Raw genomic sequence first — 12,003 nt, 5'->3', positions numbered from 1 at the left:
AGGTTTAGTCTGTGACGAACTTGAAAGGCCAGGTGTACCCTGTCCCTGGCCGGGCTTATTTTACTACATCAAACCCCAAAGAGGAGGATTGCAGGAAAAAGGCTAGACGGAGGTTTGTGTATTTTTTCAAAAAAAGAGAAAAAAAGGGGATCACACACCAGGCTAGACTCTTATGAAAGGCGGTCCTGCTCTTTCTCCAGCCAGCGAATCGGAAATGAAAAACTCCCAGAGAAACCTGGAGCAGAAGGAATGTGAGTGAGAAGCCAGCAGACTGGGCTCTTACTACAGAGGAAGCTTCCCCATATTAGGGCGTCTACTCTTTTCCTAATAAGGATATGTTCTCTCTGTATGCTGGCTCAGTACAGTAGGGACTCCTACTAGACCTTCTGACCACAGACGTGAGTGAAAGTGTAGCGTGTGTCTGTCAAAACAGACCAGGGAAAGTGTGTGTGAGTGTGTGTGAGTGTGTGTGTTGTCAGTCATTACTGCCCCAGGACCCAAACACGAGTTCCAGGATATCTAAAGGAAACAGCTTGATGGAGGAACGTGCTCCTGCCACAGTGCAAAACAACACTCAGACACTGTTATCTGACACGCAGAGCAATCTCGTTCCAGTCGGGCTGTTTATAAAGTCATTTTCTTTACTTCACAGGAAATTTTTTGCATGGTTTTAGTGAATTTCATCTGAAGATAAAGAAACATCCTGGGGGAATTTGCGTCCTTTGAGTAGTTTAACACAATGTGCCATTGATGACACATTTTGATATCTTTTAGCCACCACAGTAAATCAAATGTTATCGGTTATATAAAACAACTTCAGCAGTTTATCAGTGCTTTGTATCTGATTGACTATGACAAAAGAATCTGCAAGTGAATACCAAAAGATTTAAAATGTCCGACAGCAATTTAAGATGTTTGTCTGGGCGTTGTTATGGTAATGGTTGTTTTGCTTGTGAGTGAATGTTCACTGAGCTTGGCCTGTGAGCCTCAGGGTTTCCTGTGCTGAATATCAGCAGGCTCCCTGGCTGCATACCCACTGTTTTGCAGATCTGGATGTGTGGACGGGATGCCTGCGGTGGCCAAAGGAAACATATGGCTCTGTGTGTGGTAGGCTCAGATATGTCAAGGCTAAGTATAGACTGAGATATTTGTCTAAGACAGTTGCTGTGGGTTAAAATCAGTAATGGAACTGTGGTGATACAATGTCAGGGGAGTCTGTGCAGCTTTGTACTTGTTGGCAGCAGTGCTGTAAAACATATCTGTCTGACCTTGAACCGCTTTTACACACTGGAAAATGTATTGTTCAGTGTATTAAGTCTACACAGTGACATTTAAATGGGATTTTCGCATTGTTGTAGGAAACAAACAGCGCATTTACACGTCCCACATGCTGTATACACACAAATGGCTCTTTAGTTATGTAACTCTCCACTACGTTCACCAGCTTGTTTGTTTTTGCTTTTGTGTCTGTCTGCCATATGGTGCTGGGCTTGTTGTGTGTTTTTCCAAACTTTTTGGGATGAAAACAGCTTTCTGTTGCAGCTGAACGCAAATGGAGAGACTGAATCAAAACAGTACATTTACAGGGCAGAAAACCAAAACACTGAGCTGAAAGATGCTACCACGCCCCATAGAGAACTGAGCAACTATCCCGTTGAGCTTTTCTGTCGGGGGTCTTTCCTATGATTAGCCACTTTCATATGCACTCATTTCTGTGGTATATTGTTAATGTAACAGTACTAAAAGTAGCCACTTTATGACGATCCCTCCGAATAATGTCCCACCACTGAGAGATGGAAAATGTCACTCCTTGATTCCTGTATGCACTTCAGATGTCAAACAGTTTTCCAAACTTTTATCAACAATGTAAAAGTCTGAAACGTGTGAAAATTGCAATAGGATTGCAGTAATATCTTATGCAATCATAGTCTGTACAGGGCCAAGAGTGATCCTACTGTTTACAGAACACTGGCGTTAGTCTGAGTAATAAGGCTGACACCATATTTAAAAGTGGAAATGGTAGGCTTTGCTATTATTTTTAAGACTAAAGCCACACCAACAGAATAAAGTGATGTTCCTGATTTAGCTCTTAGGTCACACCTAAGGTCATGTGACTTGAACAGTAATTCCAGGTCAAGGCCTCCCTCCTATCCTGGTCCAGATTTATGCAACTTGCTGCCTTCTAGTTATAGCCTCATTACGTTAGCGCTGCTTTAATAGCTACTGTGTGACATCACCACAGAAGGCCACAGAAATCGTGTCAGCTAGGAGGAGATGACAAACTCAGTGGTGTCTGACCAGGCTACATTTTTATAGGCCTGCGTCAGCTCCCGACGACAACTCTTCCCTCATGTAGCGTCTCCTTCAGGCACTGAAAGTGGAAATTATTGCCAGTTTTCTTAAACACCTCATGTGTGCGCGCGTTCCATCACACCACGGTTGATGATATCATACCTGACGCCGACGTCACAGAGCAGGCCTCTGTGTGCTTTCGGGCATCTTCTCACCGTTTCCATGGTTGCCGTACACTGCCCACATTCAGCGCGGCTGCAGTCATACCTTCCCAGCACTTTGAAAGTTAAACAGGAAGATAAACAGCAAAATTAAAAGTCGCACCAAACATTCTGTTCTGAGGTTGCATTTTTTTTCCACACTAGGTCAGACTATAATTTCGCTGTGGACGTTTTTGGTACACGCAGTGCTTCTAAAATCGTCTGTCTTTCATTAACTTTTGTGTACTTTCCATAAGAAAAAAGTGTGTGAGGTTTGTGGATGCATTTGTCCAAGGCATGCAAAAGTACTTAGTGGACTTTATTTGTGCACTCTGTTCCCAGTTTATAAGGAACAACCAGTATATGCTAATGCAGTCTAGTACAACAGTCCTGCATTAAATCCTACTCAAAGGAATGTTTAAATCTGTTGATGTTGATCCACTTTATAGCTTCATTATGAGCATACTGTATATGTATATGTATATGTATATGTATATGTGAATGGAAACCCAGCGTGTTTTTCTCAAACTGGGTCCACATTTGAAGCTTTAGTTGTCTTACCTGCACTCAGCTCTCCATTAAACTGGATTCCATTAGTGGTAGCTGGCAGACTATTTGAGGAATGTTCCATGTCTTTAGCCTTCAAACAGACCATCTACGTATATACCACTGTATAAACTGAACACGAAACCAGGATCTCAAAATGATTTTCCTGCCTGCATATTTCTGCCCCTTTGAACTCTTTTGGCTGCCCGCTGAGAGGCAGTGAGAGTGGAAAAGTTGTACGCAACACGGCTGCAAACAGGAGAGAAAATACTGTTACTTTGTCATTTATTAAGATTTCAGACATTTTAAGTGTCTGAAATCTGTGTGCAAGCACAGTGCACATTTTTTTGTGCGTACGCCCACTAATAAGGAATGCAGAACAAGCGAACAACACTGCCAAGACAGTTGAATAAGTGCTCAACATTCCTGTGTCATCTGCTATATGAGTACTTCATCAACAGAGCAATCAGGCTAATGGAGATGTGTTGGGAAAGTAAATTGCTGCCTTCGTCTACACTTTGGAGCCTGTCTGCAAAAACACTCAAGGGGAACATTTTTAAATGTATTGGACGGTGATCTGTTGCCATTTAACAATGGAGAAGGGACGGGTCAATTACTGACAGATGAAAGACTTGGAAACTGATGGAAACTTTTTGAAGCCTGTCTATGAAGAGACAAGCTGTGGAAACTAATAATGGATCTGGAGCCTGGGATGATTTGTTCAGATTTAACAATGGGGTTGGTGGGCAGATGAACTGTCAGGATGGAAACTGTGTCTATTTAAAGCCCAGAGTGGTGGAAAATGTTCAGCCTGGAAACATGCATGAGACCCAATCTTTTTCAGGCACAGCCTGCACAAAATAGTTGGGTTTAAGATTACTTGGGGTAATGGGCCGAGGTATAATACGCTCACTGTTTGCTGCCAGAGGGCCGTACTTGAAAGGTGGATTACATTTTTGGTAAAATTTTCTCATAAATCATTGAGTTAGAAGAAAAGAAAGAAGGTGTATCACTTTCATCTCTTCCGAACAAAGCATTTTTGACTGGCCGTAAAAGAAGCTCACAGGTGGAAACTCGCAATAGACTGAGTGCCTGGGAACATTTGTACGGATATAACGAGGGGAACGGATGCATGGCTGAAACGTTAAAGGCAGAGAGAGAGAGTGGAAACTGCCTATTTAAATCCTGCGTTGCAGATATTGTTTAGACTAGAGACACTGATGAGAATTTCTGGACTGGGACTCTTTCAACAAACAACAGAAACTCATCTCAGCTGTAGATTTACTGCCACACACATGGATCTGGAAGTCAGGTGGTCTTCATCTAAACACAACTTACATGTGGGTCCAGGACAGCCTCTGTTCTGTTTCTGTGACCTCTCAGATGGAGGTCGAGGTGGGGGGTTTCTAATCTTAGACATCATGTCCATACCTCACACTGAACCATGATGGTCAGATGAAACCAAGCAGAGTTTTGTCTGCCTAACTTTAGTCCTTCCCATTCAGGCAGTTCTCCACCATGGTGAAGTCATCGGCATCAATCAAGAGCATCTTTTCACATCTGAAGATGCCCTGCGGTAAATAGCCCAGTGAACTCTCAGGGTCATGAAGTGTCTTTGACCCTAAAGGCGGTCTGCACTTTACAGATGCTGGTTCCTAAATATAGCACGGGTTCGGCCACACACATTGCCTCGGCTACAATAGGAGCATTTAACAGAAGCCCATTCAGGTTGATGATCTTCTTTTAAAAGAACAGTCTAACAAATAGCTTTTTTAGCTTCTTGCTCAGAGGTCAGTGAGGAGTTCTATCTTCCAAGAAGCTTAAAAAAAACTGAAAAAACCCCACTAAAGCCCAGTAATTAATGTCTTAATTCCCTATAAAGCTGAAAAGTAAAACAGCGATTTGATGTTTCACGTGACGTTTCAGTTCAAATTCATCATTCCTTACACCACAAAAGTCATTTGCTTTAGCTTTTGTCTATGGACCAAATTAATGAGACACATAGCAACTTTCAGCAGACCAGGCTTTCAGTTTCCTGCAGCTGTCTTCCAGTCTAAGCTAAGCTAGGCTAACTACCTCCTGTATCCACTTACTTAATGAACACACGAGAAGCCTGTCAGCCGTTACCAACAAAGAAATTTAAAAATGGAGAACCATGAGGAAATTACACAATAATTGCCATTCAACAGAAAAACGGTGGCCCACAACCAATCGCGTGGCAGCATTTAGAGCTGCAGCTTCCGTGCAAGGTGGTAGGTGAATTTTTGACAAGGCCAGCTGTGTGCACTGCAGCAGCTACGGTCAAAAGAAGTTTTTATTTTTGGTTGCATTCCTGTGGTTTTGACTGTGTGATCGTAACAAATTCAATATTGTTCACCAACAGCAGGAGGTGATGCACTGAGTGGAAGTGCATAAGGATGTTGGCCATATGTCGTTGAATGAAGAGTCTCAGTCATTCAGGGTATGGTCTATCCAAAAACAGAGCTAAAACAAAGACAAGTGACTTCTACAGTTTATTTTCATTTCAAAGTGACTTTTATCTTGACCACATCCTAACTTTTTTCAACCCGTCAGTTTGAAAAGACATAAATACATCATTTGTGAATAGTTTAAATTGAACGTCCCGTGGCTCTCACAGATGCAGCTGTGAATGTAAATACATATTCTGTATAGCTTTCTGAGGCCTCCGCTTCCCTGCAGGAGCGGCAGTTTCCCCCTATTAGCTTGGCACACGACTGCATACCTCAGCTAATTAGCTTCCTGTAAAAGCCTTGAATAAAAACATTGGCTTTAATCACACGCTGCTGCTTTGTCTCATTCGCTGCCAATGTAAATGTTCCTTCAAGCAGAGAAAAAAGCAGATATTTAGCTTTGTGGCTTTCTCCTTCCCCCCAACAGGTGTTTCACTCGGTGATGTGCAGCGATGCAGGTCAAGATGTTACCTTAACATTCCTCAACATCAAATAAGAGGAATGTTTTTGTATCATTAGACTTTCATTTAAATTTGTGTGAGAGCGCCCGAGATGTCAAACTGGTTTTCGGAGTGTGTGCTTAGTGTCTGTTTTACTGGATGGTTATTTACTGGCTGTCAGCGGGAGAACTGTGCTGGCATACAGATTCATATAAAGGTTAGTGGCTGCTTTTACAGTTTGTTTGTTTACTGTTAGAAAAAGAGTGTGCGTGCTATAGAGCTTGTTGACTAGTTTCAGATTATTTAGCGCAGCCTGCCAGCAACACAAATCTCCATTTACTGCAACTCAATCAAACATACTATTTTTTTTTTTTACAAGCTGTTTACCTGTTTGTAACTGCCTATTTATCTTATACACAAATAGATCTGCAACTTCTTATAAAACCTTATTCATTTAGATGGAAAGAAGCTTTAAATCGAAGAGGTTATTTCAGGATTCCCTCACAGCTTTAGCTCCAATTGTAGTCGATGCAGATAAATCTGATGTCCAAAGTTGCTTCTTGAAGCAGCTGTTGCAACCAGCCATTGTTAATTTTCAATTCAATTCAATTTTATTTATATAGCGTCAATAACAATACAAATCGTCTCAAGACGCTTTACAAAACCTGGCCTGACACCCCCAGAGCAAGCCTGAAGGTGACTGTGGCAAGGAAAAACTCCCTTTTAACAGGAAGAAACCTTGAGCAGAACCCAGCTCATATGGAGGGACCCATCTGCCTACGGTCAGCCGGGTACAGACAGAAGAAAGAGATTTTGCTGATTATGTCCTCACTTGTCCCCGTTGAATTTATCATTTAGTTAATAAAGCATTAAAACTATTTGTTTGTGTCACATGTCAGTTGTATTACTGGTTCCCATTGGTTGTTGCCTCAATTACATTGCCCCAAAGCTTTGATAAGTTCAACTCAGTACCCTCCTAATTCATACTGCCCAAGGTGTTTTTTTGTTCACCCAATGAAGTTCATTAACAGTACGTGCTGTCTTGGCGCCACAACGCTGGTAATGTCTTACTGTGTGTGTACACTTCTTCATAGTAAAGATGTACAGTACACAATCAAATTACCTTTGCACTTCCGTAAAGTTTGGACTCTTAAAGACTCTTATATAGTATATTTATATACAGCAGATTCTGAGATGACTTATGTATGGTTCAAGCTCCAAAAATGCTTATCCTACATTTCCCATAATACAAACTATATATTTTGTATTATATTTTGTTAGACCCTCCTTGCCTAGTCAGCGGCCATGCCTGTGTGATTTCACCGCCCAGGACTGTAGTGCAGGCTTTCTGTTATGAGTTTGTAGAAAACCCTGACATCATCGCTAAGATGATTATGACCCATCCTAAACAGAGTAGCACTGAATAATGACTTTTCCTTCTAAGGCTAGAAGGAACTGACCATGAAAGCTGACCTTTGTCTGCAAAATTGGCAGAGGGCCCCGTTAAATGGACATTTATCTTTGAGGTTAAGGTGTTGAATAAGAAGCTGTCAGAGCACAAGGCTATCGAGACTTTATCCTGTGTTTCTGTACACACTGTCCAAAGTCCTTACATAACACAGTATAGTAGTAACACTGTATGACTCAAATTCAGAAAGTACAGAGTATTTACTGTGGTTTAAATATAAAACCATCCCAGAGATTCTGCTTCCTATCCTGGCACTAAAAAAAAACTCTTTCAACAATCTTCCAGCCACAAACATTTTTATTAGGGAAGCGTGTGATGAGTGCCTCTCATCACTGCTGTGCTTTTGGCTTTACCAGTGAAACCTGGTCAAGCACTCTGGCACCGATGGAAAAAAAAAATCATCTGTGAGGTGTCTGGAGTGAAAGAACATTCAAAGTCAACAACAGATTTGTCCTTTGACTAATTATATTAGTGCTGAACGCTGCAGAAGGGAACACAGTTTTCAGATGACCAGTGTAAATGGACAAAAGGTGAAACACTAGTTGTATTTCATGAACGGCTGTGAAAATATTGCTTTTCAAGGCCTTTCCCTTTTGCTAAGCTGTCAGTGTAAACACAAATGTGCTCTCAGTGAATTTAAGGAATATAAAGGAATTGTGACTGGTTGTTTTTGGTGAACAAAAGAGACCAAACTGTTCCCAGCAAGCTTTTGACAGGATTGTGCTGTGCCTTATAGAAACGGTCTGGCCGGGGTTCCCATCTGCGCTAATTGTTTCCAGATATGCAGTTTCTGCACAGTGGCTAACGGGACCCCTCCCTGTCTGTCTGTGTGCCTGGAACGAAAGGCCTCTCCCCATATGTCTGCGAGCTGCAAGGTCAGACTGCAGCCTACACCCTCGCCCCGTGTCTGTCTGTTTGTCTGTCGGTCTGGTGGCAATCAGATCCTCTGTGATAGTCTATGTGAATACAAGCTAGAAGGTCACAGCTGGTCTGTTGTTATTCACTGTTTCTCTCCCTTTCGCTAAAAGCAGCTTCTGTGGCAGCCTGTCATGCTCTTTCAGTTATTACCAAGAGCATTTCTTGAATCCTATGATTTACCAAAAATTACTCTTTCTTGTGTGTGGTGCTAGTTAAAAAAACAAAACAAAAAAACAGGAAGTAAGTTCAGGTGCTGAATTCATGCACAAATTAAGAGGGTAGCGTGACATTAGCAGACAACGATATATAGAAAAAAAAAACAGCTGACTTCCATGCTGACTGTGTGCTCTTTACTTTGCAGCATGCCTGCCCACTGAAAACTGGCAGTGGAAAATATTACCCTGCCATCATCCCCTTCACAACAACACGGACTATTCCCCAGCTGGAACAGAGGATGGTGGATTCCTCAGCAAAGTGAGGAGGAAGTGATGACGCAGGATGGAGTTATCACTCAGCTAGCTGTCATGCCGGCAGCAGACAACCCAGGTTTCACATGTTTCTCCTACCTCAGCACAGACAGTTAGACACATGTTTTCCACTCTCCCCACGAGTGAATCAGGGCAACAACGCAAAAGTTATAAAATAGTGTGGTGGTGGTGAATAAGGGTTGAGTAAAATCTGCCTGGGGACTGTGAGCCTGAATGGTGCGCAATGACTGATGTTTAGTTCAGCTTTAAGCAAGTCCAAAGAAATAATCTTACATTTATTTGTTTTCTTGCTGAGAGCTAATCGAGGAGATACTAAAACTCATCAGCTTTTTGCATTGATTTAGTTTCTGAGTTTCTGATTTAGCCACCGTATGTCCTGAAAGCAGATATCTGGGCCAACGCTTCCTGTTACTTGCGTTGCCCATTGTATAAGATACTAGGATGGAGAAAGAGTTGAGAGACTACGTCTAGAACTGGACAGTTTATAACCACTATAATGGCTTTGTTTAAGGTATTTGTATTATTATTATTATTATTTTGTGATTAGTTTTCCTGGGTTTCTGTTTCCTGTTTTATTTTGTTAAGTTCTTGATTTCCTGTTATGTGTTACTCCCTGTGTTTTTCCTTCTGATTAGGTCATTGCTTTCTCCTTGTGCTATGTCTTGATTTGTTTCACCTGTGTCTCGTCTCCCCTCTGTTCCCTGTGTGTATATATAGCGCTGCCTTCCCCTTTGTTCCTTGTTGTGTCATACTGTTTCATTGCCAGGTTCATGTCTTGTTCTTGTCTCCATGGTGTTTTGATTTTTGTTTCTTGGATTTCCTGCCTTAGGCAGCGCCTTTAGTTTCCTTTTTTTTAAATTAAAGGAATTTTTGTTTACTCCTGCCTCGGCCCTTTATGTCCTGCATTTGGGTCCAACCACCATTACCTGCTACCTGACCTGACAGAAAATGTTTTTAGTATACAAACCAGAAACTTTGCCTACAGATTCTGCATATATTCAATGGAGATCAAGCAACATAAAACAATCTGATACAAAACCATAAAACAAGAGTTGCTGGTAGTTTTTTTTTTTTTTTTATTTATTTTTCAGTTGTACAGTGACATGATTCCCTTGATGATTCCCTTTGTCCAGTCTTTATGCTAAGCTAACCATCTGCTTGAGCTAGCTTCATTAGCCTTTTGCCATTTCTTTAACCCCTTTGACCATGGAAGTTCCTGAACTGTATATGTATGCGATAACATCACCAAGAAGCTGTCTAGTATTACAATGTCTAAAATAGACATTACGTAGGTTGTCTTTCATTTCTGTTGCATTGAATGTGTTAGCATTGCCACTGAGAACTTTTAAAGGTTGAATGCATCAATAGTTAATAATTCAATGTTTTAAGGCAATTATATAATCCAAAATCTGTAGGTTTCTATTAAGTGGAAGTGAAAATGTCCACTATGGCCTGGTGATGGGGACAGAGAGACTTACTCCAAACTTCCCCACGGCGTCTGTTAGCCATAGAGTTCTTTTTTGGTCTAACAGTTCTGCAGCTGGTAACAATTTTTCTTTCTTTTTTTTATCAGGTGGTAATTTAAAACAAATGACCTAGTGCTTCAGGGGTAAACTAAACATTAGCAAAAAGGTTTTCAAACACAGTATGCTAATATAATTTGAGAGTAAATGAATCTCGTTTTTTCGACAAACGACAGGCCATTGACAGCATCTTCCTGTAATGTCTGCTTGAAGGATTATAACTTTGTCATATTTACAAGTCTTAATCTACTTAAATGCTGCATCATTGTCCATATGTGTTACCCCCAAATGTGTCTCATGCATCACCAGCTGTGAGCTCATTGCTATTTCTCCAGCTGTTTTCAGTCATGGGTAAGGTATCCATCAGCAGCAGAGGCAGAGGAGGCGATGACGCATCAAGGAACTATAAGTCAGGTATCTGTCAAATCACTGGAAGCAAAAAAGATGTTTAACAACTGATGTAATGCATTTTGTCTACTACACAGAGACCCATCATCATTTATGACATCGTATTTATAGCAAATCTGTAACAGGAGTGCAGCTTGTTCGCTTGTTCCTCTTTCTGAGATCATTTATTTTCAGTCTCAACAAGCATTTGTTATCCAAAGTTAATATTTCTAAACCCAGGAAATAATACTAAAACTTAGCCTTAATCACTTTCTATTGAAAATTGCACAATTCGGAGTCTTCCATGATTAAACATGGAGGCCCGCTGGCTAAAGCAGAGCCTCTCGTGCTATATGGCAATACAGCATTTAAGGCTGGGGTCCCTTGTGAGGTCTCACTTACAGTATAATGATTGAAGGGTGCGACAGTTACGTAACTACGAGGTGTCGTGTGATGCTGTGTGAATATGAAGCCTTGTCCCAGCGAGGAGAGTCTTTACAGGGTACGTCTGACATGTAGGTGTTCGGTCGTAGCGTGTCAATGCGCCGCCTGTCTCAGGAGCTGGTTTCTCACCCTCACTGGTCCCGACACATTTTTCCTTTTACACTTTACACGCTCACCTTGCTTAATTGTCCCCAGAGTTTCTGAGCCGTTGTTCTCACCCAATCTGACTTCAGTTTTTAAGATTTTTTCCTCTTTCTGCATCTCCTCCACCTGTCTGGCTTCTCTTATTTCCACCGATAGCCACAAATCTCTTACTAGCTCTTTGTTTTATATCACACACATGCAGTGTTCTGTATTTTGTTACTCGGTATGTTTTGTCTGTACTTGAAAAATCGAAACCTTATGTGGCCCACTGACTTTCATTAAGCATGTGCAAACTGAAGGTTGTACCTGACTTACCCAGCCTTTTGAAAGTGAACTTTTGTGGTTGACTGTATTCCGTGTTACCTTTGCTTCTCACGGTAACTGTTCCCAGGTATGTTATTCTCCTGCCTTTTGGACATGTGGTTTGGTGTGCCTGGCAGGGCGGCGGGCCACTCTCCTGGCTCGGTGTGTTTATGCAGGTGCAGAACATTGAGGACACACCGCCCTGCAGAGTATTTTGAAGGTGCTTTTCAGAGTAGCTTACCCTGCAGTATTAGAAGGGGCCGCCTATATGTGGCATTTAGTGGGACAGCCCAGAAAAGGCATTTCCTCAGGTTACTGGAAACAGAGTTGTAAAGGGTTTGAAACGGAGTCAAACACATCAGTGCGTGAGAAACGTTTA

The sequence above is a fragment of the Chelon labrosus genome (genome assembly GCF_963514085.1).
Source record: "Chelon labrosus genome assembly, chromosome: 14".
Lineage (NCBI taxonomy): Eukaryota > Metazoa > Chordata > Actinopteri > Mugiliformes > Mugilidae > Chelon > Chelon labrosus.
Note: the sequence above shows the minus strand (reverse complement) of the source record.